Genomic DNA, 8,287 nt, shown 5'->3' on the forward strand with positions numbered 1-8,287 from the left:
AACATCAGAAATGTAGACGTATGATGACAGAAGCTGAGCTCAGATAATGTGCAATAATGTTCAAGATAAGAAAATACTGAATTCTTTACAATTCTTACATTTCAGAGGAAGCCTTAATCGGCTCACTCCGAAATTCCAGCACAGGATGTGGTGCCGTCACATCTGCTGGCGGATAAATGCTGGACTTTACTCTCTGCTGGTAGGGCTCCCCACTATAAAGCCCCTGGATCATGCCAGCAAAGCACCTCCGGAACAAAGCAAAAGATGTGCATCACGCAGCATGAGAAAACCAGATGAACAAACACATGAGCCATGAGCATGTGTCCTTACGGTAAACCCAAGAAAAAGATGTCGAGTGGAGCTGAAATAATGCAAATGAAGTTTTATATTCTTTTTGTGTTCAAAACACAAACTCATGCCTGAGCTCGGTAACAGGGAGGGATGCACTTTCTGAATAACAGTGTTTGCAGGACATTTCTTACCACACCAAAGGGAGGAAGAGGAAGACAATGCAGGTGATGTAAAGGAATCACCGCCACAGGGGAGGAACATCAGATCAGAGGCTTAGCAGGAGCAGAAAAATTATAATTGAAGGGAGAGAACACAGGGTACAGTAATTTGAAGTGGAACCCAGTAATGGAGCAAAGCCCAGGAGTCTTCACTAAGATCGCCAAGGATAACAATTTCAGAATAGACGATGCTATTGTACTTTACCTCAATATGAGATACTGAAGCTGTAGACCATGAAAGGTCATACAAAACCGTTCCACAGTGATGGCAGGGGTTAGGTAATTCCATGGACTCACTAAATCAGTTTGACCGCAGGTCTCACCATACAGACGCTGACCTATATGTTGAGAGTGCTTGAGTAGATGTGTAATTAGCAGGGGGGAGATAGATTAGAGAGGTCTATTAACAACGAAAGGGGCCAGAGGGAGAGAAAAGGGAGCTGTCATTTTCAGCAGCAGATCTTGTCAGTTGCAAGTGTTCATTCAATTACACCATGAGTGTCCTCTCCACTCCGTTCTCTGTTTCTTTCCTTCCTCTCATTCTTCCCGCGCTCTCCACTCTCTACACCACCTGATATCTCTCTTCCCCTGCTCTGTTCATTCCCTGGTTCTTAAAAGGTTTCCAGTAATTACTGCTCCTCTCTTCTCCTCTCCTCTCCCCTCTCTCAATAACAAGCCTATCTCCATCTGGCACGATATCAGGCAAAATCCTGTAATACAGCCCTCAGTCCATAAGACGAAACTGTGTCAGTGTTACGTTTTTCCTCGCCTGGATGTGAACAGTAAGATGTCTTGTGTTTGGGCACCAAACACCACGTGGTTAGGTTTAGGAAAAGATAATGGTTAGTGTTTAAATACATCATTGTACACGAGTAATGTTCCATATGTTACACAAGTTACTGTATGTACGTTAAACACATTTTGTTATGAACATAACTTACTCACTTATTTAAAAGAAATCCATGTTGACATTAACTTCCTCAAATACTCAAACATAGGTCACCTGTGTAAAAGTCCGGTATTTATTCCATCCAACTATTCTTCAACTGCATGCTCCTTGAAATGTATCACTCTTTGTTCGTCATCACATGACCTTCATCACATGACTTTCTTCCTTGACCCATGCATGTACCATAGTCTGTAAAAGTGGACGTAGCATCTGGGTTGGAAAAGAGGCCAATGTGGAAGCGCCATAAACTGCAATACCACTGAGTGCCACTAGAGGTTGGCTTCAAAAAGGCTCTGGCTCCATAGACTCCCATTAAACTTCTCACTGCTTGTCTGTTTGATTGACAGGCCTATGGTGCATTCAGGTTTCTGCTATATGTGGATGGGACGTAATGTTGTCCGGTGTCCAATCGGATCGAGTCAGATCCACTGCTTGCTCCTCCCACGATGGCCACGGCTGAAAAGTCAAACTACAAGCTTCATAACTGCAGTTCACAAACCAATGGGTGTTGTCACTGTTGGTTGCAACATGGCGTTTACTTTACAAACCTAGGTGTGGCGAAACTGAACATGAACACGGCAGCCTCAAGTGGACAGATGGGTGTATTACACAGTTTGGCGTGATACTCGGTTGCTGTGTCTGAATAAAGCCAAATCAACATCTCAGCACCAGCAAGCTCAACTATTAACATGCACCTCCATATGTGCAGGGTGCTTGAGTGGATGTGCAATTAGCAGGGGGGGGATAGATTAGAGAGGTCTATTAACAACGAGAGGGGCCAGAGGAGAGAAAAGGGAGCTGTCATTGTCAGGATAATAATTCACATGTATCTCGTGTTAAATGTGCAAAAAACCCAAAAAGTGTAGTTTTATGTCTTTTTGCTATTTGCGGAGACTTCAGGAAGTCATAGCTTCTGGCCAAGAACTAGTCCTGACAATTTCCCTCTTACACTAGGTTTTGGGTAGAATGAATAAATTTGATATAGCATGCTAATTTAACAGGCAGATTTTGTTACAGAGCCAAGGTAGCTTTTTTCTCCATGGCCTCCCATCTAAGCTTACCGTCTGCTCGCTGGCTTGCTTCATATTTATCTTATACACATAAAAGGGGTTGTCGTTCTGGTCAATGTCTTGTTAAGAGTAAATAGGAAATTAAAAACTGCATCTTTTTCCTTGTTCAGTGTTTGTTCTTGGTTTCTAGCCACTGTAGACAAGTAGATAAAGCATTTTTTAAATGGGCCAAAATCCATTTAAGACTTTACAGGTACCGGAATCTATCACAATATCAGATACTGTTCACTAAAATCTAAGTTTCTTCAGTTGGAATGTTAATGCAAAGTATTGACCTGGCTGAAAACCTAGAATCCTCTAGAGATGAAGTTGGCAGCCTCAGATGCAGCAGTTCATCCTGGGGGATTCTGGAAGAGAAGCCCAGGGTGCTGCACAGCTGGGACTTGGTCCATGGAGAAAAGGATGTGACAGGAATGGTCTCACCTCCAAAAATAAGGGACAAATTCAAATTTCTGTCAGTGATATAATGCGTTTTGTGAACGTAGAGGAGAGGAGAACAGGCTAAAGTTAGATGGGACTGAAAAAGAGCTGAAGGATGTATTTAATTCCAAGTCCACCAGATTTGTTCCACCCTGCCCTGCCGGATTCCACCGTCAACTCTTCACAGCAGGGAGCTTGGCGCTGCACCCATCACAACAAAAAGATTAGAGCAGAGAGAGGTGCCGTGCCCAAGAGAGGTAAGATACCCAACTGCACCCGCAAGACTGAGACATGAGATGATGCAGAGAATTCAATCATTCTTTCCACACACACACACACCCCCCCCAACGCATTGTTATTGTTTTCTATATTTGTCTCTCCAACAGTCTCATCCCACAAAATGTTCCCCATTCTTCTGATGGTAGGATGGATTCTCGGCTGCTTGGCAGTTGTCTACTTTGTCTTCATTTTTAATTAGGTACAAGATTCCATCTTAAAAATTCATGATATGCCTCAGTGTGAATACAGTAATGATAGAGTGGGTTTGTTCTTCTATGTGACGATGTGTCTGTGTAAGTCTAAATGAAAATGTAGCTAAACTTTGCATGTATTTTTAGTCCTGCCAGTGGGATGGTAATGTTGGTCAGTCTGACAGTCAGCCCACCACTTTGATCCAGACTGAAAGATCTTTACCATGATAGGTTGCCATGGAATTTTGTAAATGTTCATATGTCCCTCAGACTATGAATTATTCTGACTTTGTAGATCACCTGATTTTTTTTTCTGAACCACCACCACCACCACAAGTTTGTGGCTTTGAGTAAAATTGTACTACTGTTGGATGGATGGAAATTTAAAACGGACATTAATGCTTCAATGGGGATGAATTATTTTACCTTCTGCAATCACTTAATTTTTCACCAAACCTTTTCATTGCATCAAAATAACATTGAACAGTACTGTGTAAAAAATACTTTAAAGAAAATACTCCTTATCTTTGATAATGTACCAACCAGACTGCAGCCTCAGCCTCTGTGTTTGTCCTACTAATGTATTTTGATTTTATTTTTTTTTCCTCTTTGGCAGAGCAGAGGTGTGTGAGGAAGAAATTGAATTCATCACAGAAATGAAGTTTCTGGCAACGGAGGAAAGAAAAGATCATCTCTATGTTTTGATATAAATTGTATTTTAGATGCATACTGTCAGCTGGCAGGCGTGGACATGTGGAAATGAAAATGATCAATGAACTGCAGTTGATCTTTGCCATGGTCCAGTAGGAATGATGTCTAGCTCTGAAAAAAGTTTCCTTTAACATGAATGATTGTCTGTCCTTTTAATTATTCAATTAAACATATTTCCGCATCTTTCTCCCTACTCTCCTTAATACTGTACATCCTAATATCCTGTCTGCACTGTGAATTATAACACTTTAGAGAGTTATGGACTGGGACTCATTAACTCAACCATCAAGTAGACGTGCTAATGAGGACACCCAGCTGTTTCTATTAACAATGTCACATCTGATGCATTTCAGGCTGCTGTACTTTACTTAGCAGAGCTCTTCAGAGCTCAAGTAGAAAAAAAAGTTTTCAATGACTAAAGGATAGAAAAATGAGGAGTGTACGTTTGTGTGAGTGTGTACTTGTACAATTCATGTTGTGTGGACCTGCAAAGCAAGTCACAGTAACATAAATCATAAATTCTAGGATGAAGACTTGTTCTTAGATTAGGAGTAATATTAAGTTCAATGTGAGGTTATGGTAAGGATTGAGGTTAGACAAGTAGTAATTGTGGTTCAGGTAAGTCTCCATCAAATGTATGTAAGTGGATGTTTTGTCCGCCTAAGTGATGGAAACACACCAATGTGTGTGTATGTGTGTGTGTGTGTGTGTGTGTATGCGCGTCCATGTGCCTGTGTGTTTTTGTAGTGTGTGCGTGTGTGTATGTGTTTACTTTGTGCATTCATGTCACACGACTGGGCATCAAAAATATTGGGTCTTAGGACTAGCAATGATGTTGCCATGGCGACCACAAGTCAATCTTTTCCATCTTGAGTTGTACCTCACTCGTAGGATGTGAAGAGAAAAACAATGGAGAGAAAATTGTGTGGAGAGCTATATTTTTTTGTACACTTTCATTACTCAGAGTTTCCATGGGGATTTTATGATCATAATTTATAATTGATCAAAAGTAAGCCCTTGATGAAGTGCATAAATTTCACACATTACAGAACACAAGCTCAAAGCTGAATTAGCAAAAGTTTCAGTCACTATATGGATTTCAGCTAGAAGTTATCAAACAGCTCCCGCTTGCCTGACATGTCAGCTCATAACTTGACATTACAGCTGAGTCTCGAATTCTGTAATAGTAGCGTTGTCAGCTTTAAAAGGTATTTTGAGGTCTGCGTTTAATAACAGGGAATTAGATTGTCTGGTTGTTACTGCAGGTTGTGCCACATCCACTTTCCAGTAAACAGGAGGTGTAAGCCTTACAATCCTGCACAGGCCATATATATTTGGTATCATGTTCAACATGTGCACCAGATGCAAACATCAGCCTTGACAGGGTAATGAGGTTGAGATGGAAACTTTCTGTGCCACAACATTGCGATAGGGTTAGAAACACATATAAATCCTTGCACGAACGTCGTCATGAAGCTGAACATGCTGCCACATGCGGTCACTCTGTGTCATACACGAGCACATTCAGTATAAATATGCATTCAAAACACATAGAGTACTTATTGCACTGATGGCATGTTTGTATTAGGCTGTGCTTTTTGCTGTTAACATGCCCAATCTGCTGACTTCAATAACAGAAACACTGTACCTCACACCGCCTGCCATCAAGATACACATCCCTCCCAACACATACACAACCTGACAAGATCTGGCATCACTGCCCTCAAAAAGATAATTATTTAGACAGACTGCATGGTGCGGTTTGATAAGATGTCTTCCAGGTGTGATGCATTACTCCTTCATTAACTGTGTTTGGGCTGTTCAGAATACATGTTTATTGCCATGCTCCTCACGCCTGTTTGATTTAAATATGGAAAATACACGTTTGGTGGCAGATGTTCTCAGCAAAAGATAGTGCAACGCACTTTTAAGGCTGACTGCTTTGTAAGAGCAACAACAAAACAACATAGTAACAATGACACCTGTGACGTATGCATGATTAGAGCAAAGTAGCATCATATTTTTTATTTGTATCCTCTTTTTGGTAGTAGCAGCAGCAGCGGTGTTCATATTAGTAATATTATTAGAATTAATAGCGCCAGTATTATGAGTGTTTGTGGATAAAGTTTCGGAGCAAACTGACTTTAAGCAGGTTGTTTGAAAGTCCAGGTATGTTTTGGATGCGTCTTCTTTTCTTCTTTTTTTTACAGAAACTTTAGAAACAATTGTAGGGTCGATGCTGCAGTTTTAAATGTAGCCAGTAGGGGGCGGTAAGCGCCTTCAGGAAAGGTCAAAAAGGGGAAAAACAAGACGGAGCGAGCGGAGTCGGACCGGTCCGCTAGCTGCACGGAGGAGAAGCCGTTTCCCTTCTTGCGAGATGAAAGTTCGTCAGAAATAAGTTAACTCGTGACGTTACCACGTTTCAGGGTTTTTATTGTCCCCCTCCCCCAGAAGCAGCCGGACGACCCGGATTTATATGTCTTTTGACGACTGCTTTCTGGTGAGTGTATTTTTCGTTTTGGTGCTAGCTGAAATTGAACACGGCATCTTTTTTTTGTTTGTTTTCATAACCATTAATGGAAAAAAAAAAAAAAAAACACAACAAAAAACAAATGGAGAAATAACATAACGTTACCGGAACACAAGAGCGTGGAAATTACTGATATGTGAAGTGTTATTGCTTCAGAAACATTTGTCTGCGGAGGTGTTCCGGTTTTGTGAACATTTGAAATAGAAATGAGCTGAATGATTGAACTATGAGTCAACAGAGTTATCTGCATATTTTAGGAAATTGCCCATCAATTGAAATTCAAACTGCATAATGTGCAGGTTTTTTTTTTGGTATGCTGGATATCAGATAGAGGATGACTGCTGCTATTCTGTCTGTTCTTACAAAGTTGCATTTGTGTTTTATTCCTTTTATTATCAGACCGAGACTTAAGATACTGATTGAACCTATTTAATTGGCTTTTAACGTATTCCGCTGTTAACAAGTAGCTACATGATCAAAGCCAGTTCCCCTTCTGTCTAAAAGGACCCTGCATGTGAATCTGATGCTCTTGACTGACTCATAATTAATTAAGATTTGTATTCCAACAGTAGCTGTAGGAAATAATAGCAAAGATCCAACTGTTCTTCAAAAATAAATCCATAAAAGCATGAAATATATTCAGATACCGAAGCCTCCGGTTGGAGTGATGTGTCTTGTTTTAGAGCAGCTCCATTTTGTACAGGTTAAAAATACGAAAGCATTGGCTTCGTGCAAGCGCTCACTTTAACGGCAGCAGTCTTTTATAAAGCGCAATACCCTCAATCAATATTGGATTTCCACGTAAATGTTGTTTTGAGTCGATCATTTGATTTACTTCTGGAATTCTTTGATCATAGCAATTATTGCACTTCGAGTAATTGATGTTTCTTTTAGGGTTTAACGGACTGCATTATTAAATGTCGATGCACTGCAGTCGCTGTGGTCAAAACATGAAGAGAAATGAGCAGTCAGGTTTTCTGTAGACTGCTGAAGTATGCAAATATCTGTCAGTGTCGGCACACGTGTCATTAGAGCAGACTGCAACATGCAGCTTCCCTCTGCAACTGAGAAAGGAGACGCTATTTGAAGGAGACAAATCCCCTGTAATTTTTGAAAGTCATTGGATCTTAGTTTTTGGATCAAAGTAAACTTTTGCTTTAGTCCATCACAATCGGTCGAGACGGGAAAACCATGATATGTTTAACAACCACAGGAGGGCACTGGTCTTCATTAATTAGGGAGTAAGCCAAGTACTCCTTTTGTGAAGGCTCAAACAGGAGATTTAAGGTTTATATTTCTGGATTTTCACGAAAGACATATTGGATTTTTATGCAAAGCATTTCAAACGTTTCATCAATATTCATGACTTAACCGTTTGTATCTGAAGAGGTGTTTTATTCACTGTCCATCTTTGAAAGTTCATTGAAAGTTACATGTTCTGCTCTTCTGGTGTAAATGATGAATCTTTGAGGGTCACTTCGGTCACATGCCAGTAGGTGTACAGCTTATTTCATTTACACCGAGCAGCCATAACTACCTACAGGTGAAGCATCAAGAATAACGCAACAGCCCGGCAATAAATGCTCCCTTCATAAGATAATAATGTTCAGTTCTTATTCAGTGTGAAC

Source organism: Brachyistius frenatus, unplaced genomic scaffold (genome assembly GCF_029030835.1).
Source record: "Brachyistius frenatus isolate BFR_SWC_R1_liver_20210118 unplaced genomic scaffold, ASM2903083v1 Contig_62, whole genome shotgun sequence".
Lineage (NCBI taxonomy): Eukaryota > Metazoa > Chordata > Actinopteri > Embiotocidae > Brachyistius > Brachyistius frenatus.